The sequence below is a fragment of the Myodes glareolus genome, chromosome 23 (genome assembly GCF_982192425.1).
Source record: "Myodes glareolus chromosome 23, mMyoGla1.1, whole genome shotgun sequence".
NCBI lineage: Eukaryota > Metazoa > Chordata > Mammalia > Rodentia > Cricetidae > Myodes > Myodes glareolus.
The window spans coordinates 48,705,215-48,724,973 of NC_142048.1; the positions used below are offsets into that span (position 1 = coordinate 48,705,215).

The 19,759-nt window shown below is 41.8% G+C and overlaps 1 protein-coding gene across 3 annotated transcripts in view; it reads left to right on the plus strand.

Moving 5' to 3' along the window:
* Nucleotides 1-4,262: 4,262 nt before the first annotated feature.
* Gpat4 (glycerol-3-phosphate acyltransferase 4) overlaps nucleotides 4,263-19,759 on the plus strand; it is a 40,502-nt gene continuing 25,005 nt past the window's right edge. The window contains exon 1 of one of the 3 annotated variants that reach the window (XM_048456371.3): nucleotides 4,263-4,404. The gene's annotated coding sequence lies outside the window, so the exon portion shown is untranslated. Of the gene's footprint in view, nucleotides 4,405-5,676; nucleotides 5,900-19,759 lie in introns of those variants that run through there. The other 2 variants (XM_048456372.3, XM_048456373.3) reach the window with 2 other exon arrangements.

The following is a 19,759-nucleotide window of genomic DNA, read 5'->3' on the forward strand; positions in this document are numbered from 1 at the left end:
TCTGATGTGGACTGAGAAAGGCACTAATCTGAGAGGATAACACTATGTCATTAGGTGTCAAGACTAGAAAGGTCATGGGTCTAAACGAAAATCTATTATTCTGCTAAAAGAGCATGGCCACTATGTTTCAATAAGCAGTTCTCGGGGGACATTTAAAATCCAAGCCTTAACAAACAGTTTAGGTATGTAGGCTAAAACCACCAAATCCCATGGAGCTGGAGAAATGGTTCAGTGATTCAAAGCATTTACTGTTCTTTCAGCGAACCAGGGTTTAGATCCCAGCAGCCACGTAAGGTGGCTCACAGCTACCTATAATTCCAACTCCAGGGGTAACTGACACCTCTGGCCTCCTTGGACACCTGCACTTTTATGCACTCACCCATCCACAGTTAAAAATAATAAGAATAAATCTTTTTAAAAGACACAAATCCTGGTATGAATTTTGATAGTTATTCCTTCAGTCTACAGTGTTAATAACGGCAGGGTATGCTGAACCAGAGGCTTGGCTTGGTATTGGTGAACAGAAAAAAAAATCATGCAATGGTAGTCAACATCAGTGACTAATTCCTGACCTTGGCCTGCAGCATGATAGAGGGAAATTGACAGGACATAGGAAGGAAAAGGAACTTCTCGTCTGCGAGTCTAGTTGAAGTCTGGCCATCTTAAAGTCAAGAATTCCAGGACAATTAACAAAATTTATTGTGAAGGTTGCCTATGTAGAGAGAGTATTTCTTTTATAGAGAGAGATTTTAAATATGCATGTTCCTGACTCAAAGGGACAGCAAATTTCCACTTCAGGAAGATTCTAAAAATGGCATCCTTTCCATTAGCTTTTAAATGGAGGAAGCAGAAGACATTAGTTATTTAAAAGACTACCAGAATGTGCAGACCCTAATTAGTCCGTAGGCCCCTATGTTCATGTTTAAACATTCTTTTCCCTCTTACTCCCTTATAGGCATGGAAAAAGCATCTGCCTGCCTCAATATAGGAGTCCTTTAAACACTTCCCCATACACAGTTTTCAGTGGTTTGATGGTGTTTGTTGTTATTTTGATTTTGTTTTGTTTTGTTTTTAGACAGAATTGAATTTCTCTGTGTAACACTTCTGGCTGTCTTGGAACTCGCTCTGTAGACGAGGCTGGCCTTTAACTGGCTGAGATCCACCTAGCACCACCTCTCAAGTGTTGGGATTAAAGACGTGGATCACCACCACCTGGCTATTGATGCATTTTTTTTAAGTGTGATATGTCAGTATTTTAGGGTACAGGCACAAGAGGCTCAGCTCTCCATAACTTCCCTCACTTGAGGGATAGCCCCCTCAACTAAGGCCAAATCAGGCTCTAAAGTGGGAAAGAATTTCAGGACCAGCCAGTTTCAGATGCACAGTTGAAGATTCGATTCTATAGTACTTTCTGATGCTGTGATAGAACAGGATGGTTAAAAAGCAACTTCCAGAAGTTGTGTCTTAGGATTCCAGAGGGAGGAAGTCTGTCATGTGGAGAGGAATGGCAGGAGGAGCAAGAATCTGGTAAATCATCTTTTCTGATAGATTTATTTTGTTTTACAGGTACAGTTGTTCTGCCCGCATTATGCATGTGTGCCACGTACCCATGGAAGTCAGAAGAACTGGAGCTACAGATGGCTGTGAGCCACCATGTGGGTGCTGGGGATTGAACTCACGTCCTTTGCAAGAGCACCCAATGCTCTTACCCAGTGAGCCATCTTCCCAGCCCCTAAAAGATTACACCTTCAACCATGAACTCTAAACATAGAGGGAACCAGAAGTGGAATGGAGCTCTAAACTCTCAAAGCCTGACCCCAGTGACGTACTTCCTCCAATAAGCCTCTACCTCCAAAAGGTTCTATAACCTCCTTAAAATGTGACCAAGTGAAGAACAGATACTCAAACACATAAGCTTATGGAGAACATTTCTCAGTCAAACCGCTATATCTTGATTTAATATCTGTGTGTATGTTAACGATGTTTGTGTTTACATGTGTGCAGGAGTATAGTGGTCAAAGGACAACGCTGGGTGTCAATCCTTACTGTCTACCCTGTTTAAGACAGGATCTCATCACTACTTTATGCACCAGGTTAGCTGGCCCGTGAGCTTCCGTAGATTCTCAGGCTGCAGACAGGCATGCACTACTGGACCCGGCTTTATGTGAGTTCTATGGATCACAGCTTGGGTCTTCACGCTTGCATGACAAGCGATTTACTCACCTACTGAGCCATCTCCCCAGTCCATACCAACGATGTTTCATATAGGCTTAAGCCCAAGGACTAGGAGAAGAAAAAACTCAGAAGGAAGCAAGACACTTGGGAAACATAGCTGTGAGCTTCTCAAAGAGGAACTGCAGTCATTGTTTTTCTCATTATTCTTATATAGGATTTGAGAGGGGGTTGAGGTTACTATCTCATCACAGTGTGGTTCCTACTCTTTCAGAGGACCTGAGCTCAGTTCCCAGTGCTTGGGTTGAGTGGCTCCAGCTGTCTGTAACTCCAGCCAGGGGAGCCTGTCCCTCTTTGGCCTCTTCAGGCACTTGCACAAACACATATACACACAAATAATAAATCAGAAAAAGAACTCCTACACAATAAACACCATTTGCTCTGAAGGCTGTTGACATAATGTTCTGTTCATATAAGATATTTTAGGTTTATCTAGCAGTGGCCAGGCTTAAGGTCTGAATATATACTACGTTGAGTAGGTAGAGCCTGTTTTCTGTTCCCAGAAATTGCCTGAAAAATCTGTAGCAAAGATATCCTGCCTTCCTGAATATCATCAATTATATGCCTCTCAGGTTGGACCAGTGGTTTGTAGATGCTTGCATATGTGGAGCCCAGAAAGGTCAACTTCTGGTACTGTCCACATGTTTTTGAAGACAGGTCAGTGTTTCGCTAGGCTGGCTTGTCAGCAGGCCTCACCCCAGGATCTGCCTATCTTGGCTCCTTCACTGTACCAGGTCCCACCCTCGCTTTTCCGTGGATGCTGGGGATCTGAATTCAGGTCTCACGCTTAGCAAGCACTTTACCAGTGCTTAGCCTCTTTTACTTAGCCACCTTCCCAGCACTGAAAAGGATTTTTAAAAAGATGTTGCTCACTATTAAACTTTAAATCTCACATTTGTATCTCACTGCTAGGCCACACTGCCCAGAGTACATTTGAAATGCTTTTTAGTACAGGCTCCAAAATCTACACAGAGAAACCCAGTCTCGAAAACTGAAACTCTGGTATCAAATATTTAGCCGATTTCTTTATATTAAAAAAATGGCAAGCAATCCATCTCTGTAATATATAAACTTGCTTTCATAAATACCAATAAAACTATTATTTTCTACATAGCAAAATAATTAAGTAAATTTATAATTATCAGTAAATATATCTTGTATACCTGTGTTATATACTTACATACCTGGAGTTGTGTAAAAAATTTTTTGGCAAGAAGAAACTAAAAAGTGGAAAGGTTTAAGTCCTGAATTAGGGAAAGAGCTCTGTACAGTAGGAATTAAATAAAGCAAGAAACTCGGAGGCTGGGGATGTAGCTCACTTGGTCGAGAGCTTGTTTTAGCATGCTTGAGGCCCCGAGTTCCGTTCCCAACACCTTATAAAACTTGGGAAATAGTTTATTCCCAGCACTTGGGAGGTGAAATCAGCAGGTCCAGAAGTTCAACGTCATGTGCCACCTCAGCGTTTGAGGCAAGCTTGTACTACAGGACGATGTCTCCATACAAATAAAAAAAACTCCACCTCCGCCTTCTTTCTTCTCTTCCTCTTCTAAGACCCACGTCGGGGAAACAAGTCTGAATTGGAAGTTTCAAGTCTGACGAGGGATTAGTTAGAACTGAGGCTGAGTTGGAAAACTGCAGCTGGTCAACCAGCCAACCCCTGGTCTTTCTTTTTCAGTGTACCAAGAGCAGCACAGGCAGGTCAGGCGGCGCTGGGATAGCAACTAACATTTACGTGACCAGCCAGATTCGAATCTCAGTGGACATGAAGTCCCACAACGGTTCAGTAAACAAACCTTGCTCTTCCGGCCTCATTCCCTCTCCCCTCGGGACGATGCCCGAACTGGAAACCTGGCGGGCCAGAGGGCAACCTTTGCTCACACCTCGGGTGCCCAGCGCTTCTCCGTGCCAGGGGCGGGGCGGGGCACGGCCTCCTCACCGGCCAATAGGCAGCCCTGGGAGGCGGGCATCGCCTGCACCCCGTCCCCGCCCCTCTCTAGAAGGGCGCAAGCGTGAGTGAGGTTGACGCCGGAGTGGGCGGGGCACTAGGAGGCCACGTCCAGCGGCGTAGACAAAGGCGGGCGTGCGCACGCTCTTACGTAGGCCTGGGCCGGCGGCGGGCAGGGCAGGGCGGGAGCGGCAGGCGGCGAGGACTGCAGCCGAGCCTCACGGCCGGTGAGTTGGAGAGACCTGTTCCTGACGGACGCCCCTGGCCCCGGCCGGGCGTGGGGCGCGGGGTCGGGCGCCGCTGAGGGTCCGGCCGGTAGGGCGGCCGCTGCCGGGCGGTGCGAGCTCCTTCCCGCTCCCCTGTCCTCCTCAGCCGGCCCTTCTCTCTCCTCCCCTCAGCCGGCTTCTCTTTCCACTGACCACGCTTCTCCCGCAGGCCGCCTCGGCCTTGCCAGGCCCTCAGCTGAGGAGCGTGACTGAGAACCGGGCGTTAGATCACGTGGAGACGCCTCCACCGGTGGTTCCCCCTGGAATGCACCCTTTCCCCCCGCTGGGCTCACATTTTTCTTTTTCAGGTCTGTCTCTCCATCCGAGGGGCAGCCCTCCGCTCGTCTATTCGCTTTATTGAGCCTCCGCGTCCGCCTCTTTCCCAGCCCGGTTCACACCCCAGTCTCCACTACCTCCCCCTTGCTTCCCTTCCCTTCCCTTCCCCCGGTGGCAGCATCCTCTTGCCCGAAACATTCACCTGTTTATTCATTTTCCTTCTTATTTGGATGTCACTTGTCATTTGGATGGTGGCCCAGAAGTTATAGGAAATCTATATGAAATGGTTCCGTCCCGTACTCAACTCTTCGTGCTTATTATCAGTAGACAGCCATGAGAGCATTTGAAGAACTTTGGGATGGAGTTCGTTTTCCTTAATTTTAGCAGAACTTTAAGAACCTCTAGGAGATTGCATTGCAACCCCATAAGAATGGGCATTGAAATCACTTAAACAGAAGTGCAAGACTGTGAGCAAAATTTCTGTACTCTTGCTCGCTGAATGTTCTTTTCTCTTTCAGAGAGTAACTTTTCGTTTTAGTTCTATATTTTGGAGAATTTCAGATGTACCAACATAGTATTTCTAGCTAACATAGGCCCATTATTTAGTCTCATCTCCATTTTTTTTTCTGCTATGTCTCAGAAAGAAAAAAATTTTTTAGCTCTTGTGTATGGATGGGTAGGGTAGGGTTGGTTTTGTTTTGTTTTGTTTTGAGACAGGTTTTCTCTGTAGCTTTGTAGCCTGTCCTGGAACTAGCTCTTGTAGACCAGGCTGGCCTCGAACTCACAAAGATCCTCCTGCCTCTGCCTCCCGAGTGCTGGGCTAAAGGTGTGAGCCACCACCGCTCGGCTGGTTGGGTTTTTTTTTTTTGTCTTTATCACCAGTGAACTATAAATCTCTATCCCCAGAGAAGTTTTTGATAGACGATGAGCTGTACATTGCAAAAGAAGGTTTCGAAGTCAATATTGTAGCATTGCATGAAACCGTAATATATTTTTATTGGAAGATAACCTATTAAAAGTTCTTCCTTGAGCGGAGGAGATAATTTGGTGGGTAAAGTGCTACGCGAACAAAGAGGATCTGCGTTCAGTTCCCCAGCATCCATGTAAAAAGACAGATGTGGTGCTCATCTGTAATCTCACTGCTGAGAGGCAGAGATAAGAAGACCCTGCAGACCATTTGGTAAGATCCAGGTTCAGTGATAGACCCTGACTCAGTAACGTGGAAGGGCTTGAGAGATGGCTCCTCAATTAGGAGAGCCTGCTACTCTCGCAGAGGACCTGGGTTTGGTTCCCTGTACTGTGTGGTATTTTCCAGTTATTTGTAACTCCTAACTCTAGGGGATCCAGTAGCCTCACATGCACATAGCCACACACAGACACATACGATTACACTATTAAAAATAAAACAGCTGGAGAAGATGGCTTAGCGCTCTAGAGCACAGGCTGCTCTTACAGAGGACCTAGATATGATTCCCAGCATCCATGTGATGGCTCACAACTGTCCATAGTTCTAGTTCTGGGGAATCTAGCACCCTCTTTGGCCTCAGGCACCAGGTATGCACAGGCCTACATGAAGGCAAAACACACACATAACATAATGAAACAATTTTTTAAGATGTTTTTAAATGAAAAATGACTCAAGAAAAGACCTGATTTCTGGTTTCAGTATGCATATACATGAATGAGAACTTGTAGATCGTCTTGTTCAGTGTCTTCATTTTTCTTTTCTTTTTTCTTTAGCAAGCCTTCAGGTTTCGAGAGGTTTGTTGCCTTGTCCAGAGCAGTAGTTCTTAGAGGCCATGTTGAGACCAGGAAGAAAATCCCATTTTCCCAACTCTGCTTTAGGTCTCTCTTTGCTACAGTGAGGTGCCTCTTTTAGGTTGCCTTGAAAACTCATAATTCTGAAAGGTTTAGATGGGTTAGCATGAGCTTTCCCAGTGAAGTCAGAGTAATGCAATGACCATATGCTTTAAATTATTTTAAAAGCAAATGGGAAACAAAGGACAAGTTCTGATTATAGCGTTTAGAAGACTTCAGAAAATACTAACTTAAAATGGTTGGTAATAAGAATAAGCTATAAGATTTTAAATAACATTCACTGCTATTTAATAAATTCATGAAGGAGAATACACTTAGGGATGCAACTCAAGTGGCAGAGCACTCAGTATGTTTGAGTCCCTGGGTTTGATCCCCAGTGCAGCTGGGAAGCTTATTAATGGAAATTAGACTGATTGGAGGTACACTCTTGGTGTTTTCCTTTTTCTCTTGGGAGGGGGTGGACGTGATGAGAAGGTCTTCCTTTGTAGACCTGGCTGACCCTCTTGCCTTAACCCCCCCACCCCAGTGTTGGGCTCCTTAAGTCTTGATGACTGAGAGGACAATAGTGTCTTCCCATAAGCCCTTTCATGCTATTAACATAAAAATCTAGGTGGGTTAGGTTTTGTTTTGATAAAACAATATGCATTGCCTAGCAAACTTTATACTATTAAATTCCTTATAAGAAAGATCAGTAAATTTTCAAAACAGTCATGTACAGAGATACTGTTCTGAAACACATTGTACATTGCTAGGAAGTTTGTTATTAGGACATAGAGGACATTCACACAAAATAAAATGGTTAAAGTGTCTATCAGTAGTGAAATCTTAGGGGACCATTGTCTTTTAGACAGTTTGTTATTGACCAAAATGCCCTTATGCAGTGCTGTAACAGTTAATTTTCCCCCAAAACATTATTGCAAATAGGAATGCATGAATGTTACAAGGCAGCCTGCATAGTTCAAATGCTCAGTTAAAGGACTTTCTTCAAATGTGTTGAGGGTTTTTAGTTTGTTTGTTTTGGTTGTGGTTTGTTTGTTTTTTTATAAGGAGGTGAGGCACGTACAAGCAGAAGAACTATTACCAAGACTTCTTGCATGAGATACCTGTCTTTAAACAGGATTCTATAAATGGGACAACTCATTAAGTGAATCTGTATGTTGTTTGGTTCAGGGCTCGCATTTTTTACAAGGGGACTAAGGATTGATTAATGAGATTGTCTGTGCAAGTTAAACTGGTAAGCCAAATGAGAAGTAAAATAACTGAGTTACTTGAATCCCATTCCATCCATTGACAGCATATGGCAAAACTGAGTATTGATTATAGTCCATCTTTCTACTAAATTAGATAGCCTACTTCTTTCCCATCTCCCTTCCATCTTGTGTGATGGCTAGTCTTAATTGTTCACATCACTGGATTGAGAAATGTTTAGGAGATTAGCAAAGCACACCATAGATATCTAATCCTGTTTCTAGATTATAAAGACTCTGGTTAGTGAATCTTTTAGTCCTTTTGTAGATTCTTATGATGGTAATGCTGAACAGTGGTGAAAGGTGAGGAATGTCGAGCTGCAAGAAGTAAATCACAGGAACTATGTGTGCCCTTCAGAACTGTGTCTTCTTCCTGTCTGCCATGAAGTGAACTGCTGAGTCCATTACACATCTTGCTGCCATGTTTTGTCCAAGCCTGTGGAGCTAGGCAATCTTAGACTCTGGAGCTGAGCCAAATAAAAAAATTTCCCCTTGACTTACTCAATTATTTTGGTCTCTGTGACAAAAAGTAGCACATGTGCATGGCTATAATTTTACTTGTGTATCAGTTTTCACACTTACTGTGGGGGTGTTCTCTAAGGAGTGTTCTGAACAAGCATACCCCTAGACTGTAGAATACTTTAGATTTAGACGTGAGTGTGGTCTGTGTGTATTTTGTACATGGTTGTAAATTTGCTTTCAGGATGGCCAGTTGTGGGTTTGTAACCAATACAGTAATTGTTGTACAGACGGAGTTTAGTGGGAAACAGCTACATCTAGTTGACATGGTGTGCAGATTTGCTTTCTATTCCACCATGTGCTTTAAATGAGCTATCCATCAAACAGCATTTGAATGCTTGGTCCCCAGTTGGTGACATTGTTTGGGGATGCTTAGAAGGTGTGGCTTTGAAGTTTCAAAAGTCAAATACTATTTTCACTTAAATTCCTACTCTGCTGCTTGCTTGTGATTTAAGATATGACCCTTCAGCATCCTGTGGCAGCTGTCACACCTGTTCTCTGCTCTGCCCTCATGGGCTTATATTCCTCTATAACCATAGCCCCAAATAAACCCATCCTTCTATAAGTTCCTGGGTCAAAGTGTTTTATCACAGCAATAGAAAAGTAACTAATAGACAGGGTAACCAAAAGCAACTCTGAGAGGAAAGGTTCTATATGACTTACACAGCCCAATCATTGTTGATCGTTGAGGGAGGTCAGGACAGGAACCATGGAGGAAATCTGCTTATTGGCTTGCTCATTGGACTGGACTCTGTCACATCAATTATTAGTAAAGTGCTCCACATACATGCCCACAGGGTAGTCTGATGGAGATAACTCCTCTGTTGAGGTTTCTTATCCCAAGGTAAATTCGTTTTTGAAATAGGGTTTCTCTATGTAGCCCTGACTGTCTTTGAACTCACTCTATAGACCAGACTAGCTTCATACTCAGGGATCTGGCTGTCTCTGCCTCTAGAGTGCTGGGATTAAAGGTGTGTGCCACCGCTCCCCGCTTTCCAGGTAACTTAATTTGTGTCAGGTTACAAAAACTAACCAGCACAATTGACCTCTTGTCAATTTGACACAGACACATCACTGTTATACCATAGTTTTTCCTTTCTTGTTTATCCTCAAGACCTCATGTTACTGTAACAGTATAAAATGGCATAACTTTAGACGTGCTGCAGTCTTTAAAACTTTAAGATAGGGTCTGAAGTGGTTCTCAACCTTCCTCATGTTGTGGTGACCCCCAAACAAAATTATTTTTGTTGCTACTTTATAACTATAATTTGCTAATTATGAATTGTAATGTGAAATATCTTAGGCGACCCCATGAAAGGATTTTTTTTAGCTCCTTCAAAGGGGCATAACCTACAGCTTGAGAACATCATCATGCTGTCCTGAAACTCGCTCTGTAGACCAGGCTGCCCATGAACTCAGAGATCCACCTGCCTCTGCCTCCTGACTGAAACTTTGCTTGGCAAAAGTTTTCAGCACTTTAAAAGTCCAAGGTTTTTTTAAAAATCCATACTCTCTTAAACTGTGTCCTGTAGAATGAAAAACGTATGTACGTTCTCATTTCAAAAGAAAGATCCAGGGTACAGTTAAAATCAGATCAAAGCAAAACCCATTGTCCAGCTGTGTAAATAGCTTGGTGTTTCATAAGTGGGAATTCACTCCTGATCGTATGGGCTTGTCCCACTTTTCCATCTCTGATGATAGAGAAAAATACTTTTATCTTTTTATCTTTTATCAGTTGAAAATATATTATTTTCAGAGTTTACCTTTAAAAGTTTTAGATCAGTACTATTTATTAAAATATAAGGCTATGTACAATTTTCATTTTTATAGTAGTTGGCTTTATAAGAATGTAAAAATGATATGCTAGTTAGTTTGCTTTAGTGATTACACAGCACCTATTAAACTGAGTCTGGGCAGTGGTGGTGCACACTTTAATCCCAGCACACTTGGGAGACAGAGGCAGGTAGATTTCTATGAATTCAAGGCCAGCCTGGTCTACAGAGTGAGTTCCAGGACAGGCTCCAAAACTACACAGAGAAACCCTGTCTTGAAAAACCAGAACAAGAAAGAAAGAAGGAAGGAAGGAAGGAAGGAAGGAAGGAAGGAAGGAAGGAAGGAAGGAAGGATCCCACTGAACCCTGCATATACAGTTGTCAACTAAAAATTTTTAAAAACTTGGGCTGGTGAGATTGCTCACTGGGTAAAGGTACTTGCAACTAAGATTGGCAGCCCAAGTTTGGTCCCTAGGACACACATGGTGAAAGAAGAGCACCGACTCCTGCAAGTTATGCTTTGACCCCCACATAGACAAACGCAAAATGCATTAAATTTTTAAAAATCGTTTTTAAACATTAACCTTGTATGTTTATTTACTTACAGTGTTGGAGATTGTGCCTAGGACCTTGCACATTGCTAGATTCCTGCTCCACCACTGAACCACATCCCCACCTCTTGAGTCTTTGAGATAGTTTAATGCAGGCTTGGTTCAAAGTCTCCATGTAACTCTGGCTGTCCTTTCAGTCTTCTACCTCCTAAGTTCTGGGATTGCAATGCTTGTGGTATCTCCCCTAAGAGGACAGTGATTCATATACCTGTCCCTCAGTGTATGTGTGTGAGTGCCAAAGTAGAACCTCAGTCCTTGTGTGTTCTGGGAAGGCTTTCTATTACTGAGCTCTGTCCGTCACCCTTTAACTTTATGTATTTATTGAGACAGAGTTTAGCTATGTAGTTCTGGCTGACCTGAACCTCACTGTAGACCAGGTTAGCCTCAAACTCAGAAATCTATGTGCTTCTGCCTTCTGAGTTCTGGTATTAAAGATAAACACTACCAAACCCAGCTGCTGTGCTAATCTTTGAAACAAAATTTCTCTAGTTCAGACTGTTCTGAAACTCACTACTGTAGCCCAGGCTGGCTTCAAACCCATGACCTTCCTGGCTCAGCCTCGCAAGTGTTGAGGATTCAGCTCTGAGCCACTGCTTCCAGCTTTTTCTCTTTTTTGAATTGGCCTTGAACAAAGCATCAACCATCACAGTGAGTTTTAAAGGGCTTTAGTAGGCCCAGGAATGCCAAACATGGTGCCAATAGTGTTTGCCTTGTCCTTCTCACCATTCCCTCTACCTTCTAAAGGGTTAGATTACAGATAACATTCCTAAGGCTAGTCACCAGGGTCTATTCCCTTATTTGGCCACTTCCTCCTCCTGAGGCTAATTACCAAGGCCCAAGCTATTGAAAGTGTTGAAATCCAACAATCAAAAGTCCCTTTTTTTGTGGCCCTAACTAACATGCCCAATCAAAATTAACCAAGGATCCTAACGTTGGGTTTCCCCTTTCCCTTTATAAACTGTCATTTGCCTATGGTCCACATCTGTCTCTTCTATATCCAGAGGCAATCCTTTGTCCCTCTGGGGCAAATAAATCTCCTTTGTGCTTAGAACTTGGTCTTGAGGTATCTTGTGCTAACTTAAAGATCCTATCATGTTTAAACAAACCCTTTTCTAAATTAGCTGTTCATTTTATATTTGCACTAGGAGTACAAGAAGATGCAGTAATTGTACATCCCATACTACTTGCTAAAGCTGACTTTTTAGTTTGACACATACTCATGAATGTGAAATGGATCTAATAATTACTAATTTGCATTTCTTTAACATAATATGGAAAACCTTTTCATGATTGCCATTCATATATATATCCTAAGTATCCAAATGGCATCACCACTAATTATATCACCACTAATTTACTGACATTTAAAATGTTTATTAGTGTGTGTATGTGTGTGTGTGTATACATGTACACATAGTAACTTCTGTGTGTTCTATGGTGTGAGGGTAGAAGTCAGAGGAACAGCTTGTCAATTCAGTCTCTTGATACAGGGTTTCAGTGTGTAGCTCTGTGGCCTGGAACTTACTTTGTAGACCATGCTGACCTCAAAGTCAAAGAGAACTACTGCCTTCTACCTCCAGTTCTGGGATTAAAGGTGTCTGTCAATATTCCCGGCTGTTTCCAAGGAATTGAACCCAGGTCATTAGGCTTAGTGACAAGCACCTTTATACCCAGAGCTATCTCACTTGCCCTATTATTGGCATTTAAAAAAGCCTTTTTGCACAAAAATTCAACAGTCTTAACTTGATTTTGGTTTTTTTATTGTTTTGTTCTGCTTTTTGGTTTTTCGAGACGGGGTTTCTCAGTAGCAATGAAGCCTGTCCTGGAACTCGCTCTTATAGACCAGACTGGCCTCAAACTCAGAGATTCAGCTGTCTCTGCTTCCCGAGTGTTGGGATTAAAGGTGTGAGCTACCAGTGCTTACCTGAAACATGGAAGGACTACTACTGAACTTTTTTTCTCTACATGTGTTGATTTGAATTTAGGCCCGTTTGGCTTTCATAGCAGGTGCTCTTACCAAGCTATCTTGCTTGACCCCACATGGCCTTTTTTTTTTTTTTTAATTTTAAGACTTATTTTTATGTGTGTGAGTGTGCCATTTGAAGCCTAAAGGCAGTGTTGGACATCCCCTCACCCCCACAGCCCAGAACTAGAGTTATAACCATACGTATACATGTACAGACCAGGTGGGTGCTGGGAACCAAGTCTGCCATTCTGCAGCCCAGAACTAGAGTTATAACCATATGTACACATGTACAGACCAGGTGGGTGCTGGGAACCAGGTCTGTCATTCTGCAGGAGTCGGTGCTCTGAACCACTGAGCCATCTCTCCAGCCACTTCCTCTCTCCCTCCCTTTCTTTCTGGTTTTAGAATGTATGTGTGTTACCTTCAGTATTGTGAGCACCATGTGCATGCAGTGCCTGCAAAGGCTAGAAGAGGCATCTGATCCCCTGCAACTGGGGTTACAGATGTTTGTGAACATTGAATTCCTAAAAGCAATCCTGGATCCTTGCAAGGACAAGTGCTCTTCACAGCTGAGACATCTCTCCAGCCTACATGCTGTCCTTTCTTAAGTGTGTGGTACTGTATATCAAGATACTTGATTTTCCCTAGTTTTAGGAGACCTTTATTTTTTTGGAGTGAACTTGATATACCATGTTACTTTTTATCCAGTGCTAACTCTGGTGAGTTGAGAATGACTTTGGGGTTTGGGGGACGAACAAGACCTTAAAACTCAGCCCCACTCTTTCTAGTGAACTGAGTCAACTTTTGCCTATTGTAATCTGACTCTACCTTGAATAATTTATTTTACCCAGAGCACATTTCAAATGTATGTATATTGGTGATTCTTTAGGTTCACTTTACCTTAGCCACAATTCTTCTCCGTATCTGGAGAAACACTTCCTGCTGAGCTGTAGCATCCCATGCAGGCCATTCTTCCATTTCACTACTAAAAACAGTTGAAATCAGCCCAGCTATGTTTGGGACTCATGTTTGCCATCACATCAGAAATGAGCATTTGATAGGTCTGAAGTTAACTCATCCAAAAGGAAATGTAAGGTATAGTCCTGCTTCTGTTGTGTGATTTGTCTTAGTTAATATTTAACCCTAGAGCATATAAAATGCAGAGGTTGAACTGGATTCTCAGTGATGAAGTCTTCACTTTGTGGTTTGTCATCAGCTTGTTTCCTCCAACTTTGAAATGATAATTAATGTTTATAGTTTCAATTTATCAAGCTCTTGTTTCAAACAATGAACTGATAACTTGATCTGGTTGATTGGTACTCTGGGAGAGATTTTAAGTGCTTAGGTTCCTCAGTTTTAGAGACCAGTAGACAAAAATCTCCATAGTCCCACTTAATAGTTTTCAATAACTGATCTTTTAAAGGTCATTTAAAGTTCACACACTATACACCTTTACAATTCACCCATTTAACATGCACACCCTGTCTCTCTGCCTTCTGTCTGCTGCTGAGATATAGAGCCCCTCTTACATGTTCCTGTCTCTGAACTATACTGTGCCTTCTCTCTGTGATAAAGTAAAACTTGAAACTGAACCAAAGTAACCACTTACACACATAAAGCATCTAGTCGGTAGTTACTATGTGAACAGATAGGTATAAGAATCACCAGTCAGGTTAGGCTGTTCTCATCCCTTTAGGAAGAGCCCAAACCTTTTAACAATTAATCCCAATCTTTCCACTTTCCTGCAGTGCTAGCCACCAATCTGTTTCCGTCTTTATAGCTTTGTTGATTTCATTTAAATGAAATTTGTGGTCCTTCGAATGTACTGGTGCACAAAAGAGGATGTTGAATCCCCAGAACTGAAGTTACAAATGATCCCAGACTCCACATGGGTGCCGGAAACCCAGGTTCTCAGAATCCAGTGCTTAGGCAGAACAGCCAGTGCTCTTAACCACCGAGCCATCTAACTAGCACTTGAATTGGATTTTTAATATTGTGCTAAAATTTATACCCCCACAACTGCTAATAATACCAATTATTAAGGATGACCTGAGTAAGTCTTCTTTTTCTAGTTGGCAACTACCTTAATCTCATCTGTATAATCTTTAACAGAATTTTTTTTTACCAGAGTTTGCAGCCTAAGATACAATTTTATATCATGAGCCTTCTTATCGGTGTACCTCAATTTGTTTATATTCTCTTCCCCCTTTTCTACCTAGAGAATAAGATGCCTTTTATTTAAGGGTATACATCATCAACGATGGTTAATGGTTTTCTCAAATTGTATTTATTCTTTGCTGAGTTCATTGTTAATAATCCTGAATCCAAATCCAGCTCCACATTAGAGTCACTTGAGTTTCCTAGAAATACTTACAAATTTGTTTCTTTCTCTAATTACCAAGAAGTTCTAGTAAACAAGTCTGCCATGAGGCTAGTGTTAATTTATTTCATGGTTGTTTGGGAAATTAAAAGATGGTGTTCTTAAACAGTATGGGCTAGAAGACAGAGATGCTTGTTCTAATCCTTATCATATCATTCACTGGTTGTGTGACCCTAGGAAGTTTAGTTTTGTTTTTTTTTTCAAAGTGAGGTTGGATATTTATTTAGTGGTTATGGAATGGAAGGGAGAAGGGGAGAAGAATAGAGAGACGGGGAAAGGGTGGGGAGGGATGGAGGGAAGGAGGGAGGAGAGCTGGAAAAGAACGGAAGTTTAGTTTGGTTTTGGTTTTTGAGACAGGATCTCTCTGTGTAGTTTTGGAACCTGTCCTGGAACTAGCTTTGTAGCAAGGCTGGTGTCAAACTCAGAGATCTGCCTGCCTCTGCCTCCCGCCACTGCCCAGCAGTCCTGGGAAGTTTTATCTCCTCAGCCTAGTGCATTTAATATTAGTAGTCTCCCTCTACAGAGATTCTGATGAATTTTGTCTGGATCAAAGCCTGGGTAACTCACATGTGCATCCTGATAGAGCCAGTAGTGGACCTAGAATAGCAGTGGCTGGGTCTGCGTCTAGCCCATAGTGTCTCCAGCCCCTACCATCAATGCCACTGGTTTCTTTCCTCTTCAGAATTACTGTGATGATCTTATGTTAACTTACACATTCACACAAGATCCTATTTTTAAGAACCAAACATTCATTCTCATTTCAGTGGAGGGCATTTCACCCGGTATGCTGTGCAGGTCATGGTATGTGTGTGTGTGTGTGTGTGTGTGTGTGTGTGTGTGTGTATTTATCGTTATAGTTATATTTCATAATCTATTTCAGTTTTGTTTTTTTAAGATTTATTTATGTATATAGTGTTCTGCCTGTATGTCTGCCTGCAGGCCAGAAGAGGGCATCAGATCTCATTATGGATGATTGTGAGCCACCATATGGTTGCTGGGAATTGAACTCAGGATTTCTGGAAAACACCCAGTCCGGTTAACCACTGAGCCAGTTCTCCAGCCCATATTTTGGATTCTTTTATTAAAAAAACATTTGTACATCATTATCGTGATCCAGTACGTGTGTGCAGTTTAATCACGTCAGGGCAAATAAACATTTCTCTCTCTAAACAATCATTTTATATACTGGAAATTACTTAACTCTTACAGCTATTTTGGAATCTATTATAGGTTATTTTAACCTATGTGCTTAAAACCTCGGTACTTACCTACAGTTGAACTTTGGTGCTCCTTGTTTATAGATTTCTAGTTGCATTTATTTATCCGTGGATATATGTGTAGGCACATGTGTGCCAGGACACATGGGTGAAGGCCAGAGACAGCTTTGTGGGAATCAGTTCTCTCCTTTCAGAAACTGAACTCAGATCAGGCATCATCAAGTGCCTTTACTTCTGAGCCATCTCATGGCCCCGGTGCCCCTCACACCTCAGTCCACCCTACTCTTCTAATCTAGTGATCACTATTCCAGTTCATTCTTCTCCAGAGTTTGATGAGCCTGTTTCCACAGGTAAGGATACTTGTGATACTTGTCTTTCTGTGTCTTACTTATTTCACTTAATATGTTGACCTCCAGTTCCATCCATGTTGCTATAAAAGAGAATTGTGCTTGTTTATTGCTAAATAAAATCCCATTGTGTGTGTGTACAACACATATTTTGTTTGCCCATCTACTGAAGGGGTGGAGTTGATTACTTTATTATTTGGGTACATACTAGGACATATTTTAACTGTTGTGAAAAATGTATATCTTTTGGGTGTAAACGATTTCCTTTCTTGGATAAGGAGTGGAGTTGCTGGGTCATATTGAAAGTTCTTTTTTGAGTGTTTTCAGGACTCTACAGTTTTTCTGCAGTGGCTAGCTAATAAACTTCCTATCAATAGTGCATTCATGTCTCCTTTTTCTCACCTTGGCCTGCATTTTAGTCTTTAATGATAGCCAGGTTTTACAGTCTTTGAGTGCGGGAGAATTATCTGTATTCTGTCAATCATGTATTTTAATAAAATGCTGATTGGCCAGGCAGGAAGTATAGGTGGATCAACCAGACAGGAAGTAGAGGCGGGGCGATGAGAACAGGAGTATTCCAGGAAGGAGGAAGTCCCTCCGCCACTCCTGCGCAGACCACCAAAGAGGCAACATGTGAGCTGACAGCTGGAAAAGGTACCAAGCCGTATGGCTAACATAGATAATGATAATGGATTAATATAAGTTACAAGGACTAATAAGAAGCCTGACCTAATGGGCCAATCAGCTTTATAACTTATAGAGATCTCTGTGTGATTGATTCTGGGACTTGCCGGTTGTGGGGTACCGGGCGGGAACAGATACCTCAATAAGCCGGCCGTCATGTTACATTTGAGCAGTCCTTTTGGTCAGTAGGTATTGCTGAACAGGAGCTGAAAGAGATTGAGTAATTGGCCCACAATTCCATTCACACTGTTAGGGAGTAAGCCAGGGTTTAGACTACAGGATGGCTCTTTTGAGAGAACTGAAACTATTACCTACTGAAAATGCTGACTGACGTTCCAAAGATGCCGAAATGATGAACAGTGGCATTAACTCTGAGAGGCACCTACAACCTAGCCTGTGTATTATTTCCCTAAAGATACTATATGCAGATAGCTGTAAACTTTTTTTTTTTATCATTATCTTCTTCACAATTGGTATTGTAGATATTATTCTGCTTCTAACTGGGAGGCTGTATCTTTGTTATAGGGTTGGGCTATGCATATAGCTCACACTGGCCTCAAAATTGCAATCCTCCTTTTAGGTTTACAAACATGAACTATCACATCCTGCTAAAACATTGTTTTTTTAATCATTGTAAATGTAGATGTGCCCCCCACCCTTCTTCTATGTGTGTTGGGGAATAAGCAGGTGTTCTGTCGTGATCCATCTTGCCTCCCTCCCTCTCTTTCCTCTGTCCCTCCCCCTGACACACACTCTCAAAGATTTATTTATCTGTATATGTGTCTGTCTGTCTCTGTAAGTGTATGCAGGCCCATAGAGAAAAGGGTGCCCAGGTGTCCTCTCACCCTCCCTCTCTTCCTGTTCTTCCTTTTTTAAATTTTATTGATTTTTATTGAGCTCTATATTTTTCTCTGCTCCCCTCCTTGCGTCTCCCCTCCCCTTCAACCCTCTCTCAAGGTCCCCATGCTCCCAATTTACTCAGGAGATCTTGTCTTTTTTCTACTTCCCATGTAGATTAGATCTATGTATGTCTCTCTTAGGGTCCTCATTGTTGTCTAGCTTCTCTGGGATTATGATTTGTAGGTTGGTTTTCTTTGCTTTATGTTTAAAAACCACTTATGAGTGAGTACACGTGATAATTGTCTTTCTAGGTCTGGGTTACCTCAATCAAAAATGTTTTCTAGCTCCATCCATTTGCCTTCAAGATGTCGTTATTTTTTTCTGCTATGTAGTACTCCATTGTGTAAATGTACCACATTTTCCTTATCCATTCTTTGGTGGAGGTCTGCCTATTCTTTTTAAGGTAGAGTCTCTCCCTAAACCTGGGACTTAATATTTATTTTTCTTTTTCTTTATTGAGTTTGACTGGAAGCCAGCAATCCCTAATGCTCCTAGCCTCAGAGCTAGGGTTACAATTGTGCTGTGGACACCAAGCTTATTGTTTGTGTGCTATAATGTGAACTCTGATCCTCATGCTTCTTTCTATAGTAAGTTCTTTTGACCACAGAGCCATCTTTGCAGCCCATTTCTTTTACTTTTTTTTTTAATTTAAATAGTTTTTTTTTAAATTTATAATGAATGCAGTGTTCTGCCTGCATGTCAGAAGCAGGCACCAGATCCCATTATAGATGGTTGTGAGCCACCATGTGATTGCTGGGAATTGAACTCAGGACCTCTGGAAGAGCAGCCACTGTTCTCAACTTCTGAGCCATCGCTCCAGCCCCACTGTGTCTGTCTGTCTGTCTGTCCTCTCTCTTTTAAAAAGGATACTGTGTTGTGTCTTCTGATGGTTTTTTTTTTTAAGGTGCAGCTCTACTGCTTTCTTTTGTATATGCATTAGGAGAGAGAGAGAGAGAGAGAGAGAGAGAGAGAGAGAGAGAGAGAGAGAGAGAGAGAGAGAGAGAGAACAAACTGTGTAAAGTTGACACATACCTAACTAGGACATTTCCTTGCAGAGGTAATAATAGTATGAGCTGTTAATTGGCATTTAATGTGTGACAAGCATGTATTTCGTGTGCTTAAAAAATGTATCTATCCTTGTGTGGTCTAAAGAATTTAAATTTTAATTTGTGAGTGTGTGTTTGTACATGCACACATGTGAAGGCATGTGTGGATATGTAAAGGTCAGAAGACACCTTTTGGAGACAGTTTTCCCTTCCATCCAGAGATCATACTTGGGTCATCAAGTTTGCACAGCAGGCACTTCTGTTTACTGAACTACCTCACCAGCTTTCACCATTGATTTTTAATAAAAGGATACTTTTATTATGCCTTTAGAGTTATATGACATCTCTCTACATATTCTGACGGTCATGGTCACCTGATGAAGACTTGAGTTATTTCTCGGAATACTTTCTGAAATATTTCTTTTTTTTTTTTAGATATTTTTAAATAAATCTTTTTTTTAATATTTATTTATTTATTATGTATACAATATTCTGTCTGTGTGTATGCCTGCAGGCCAGAAGAGGGCACCAGA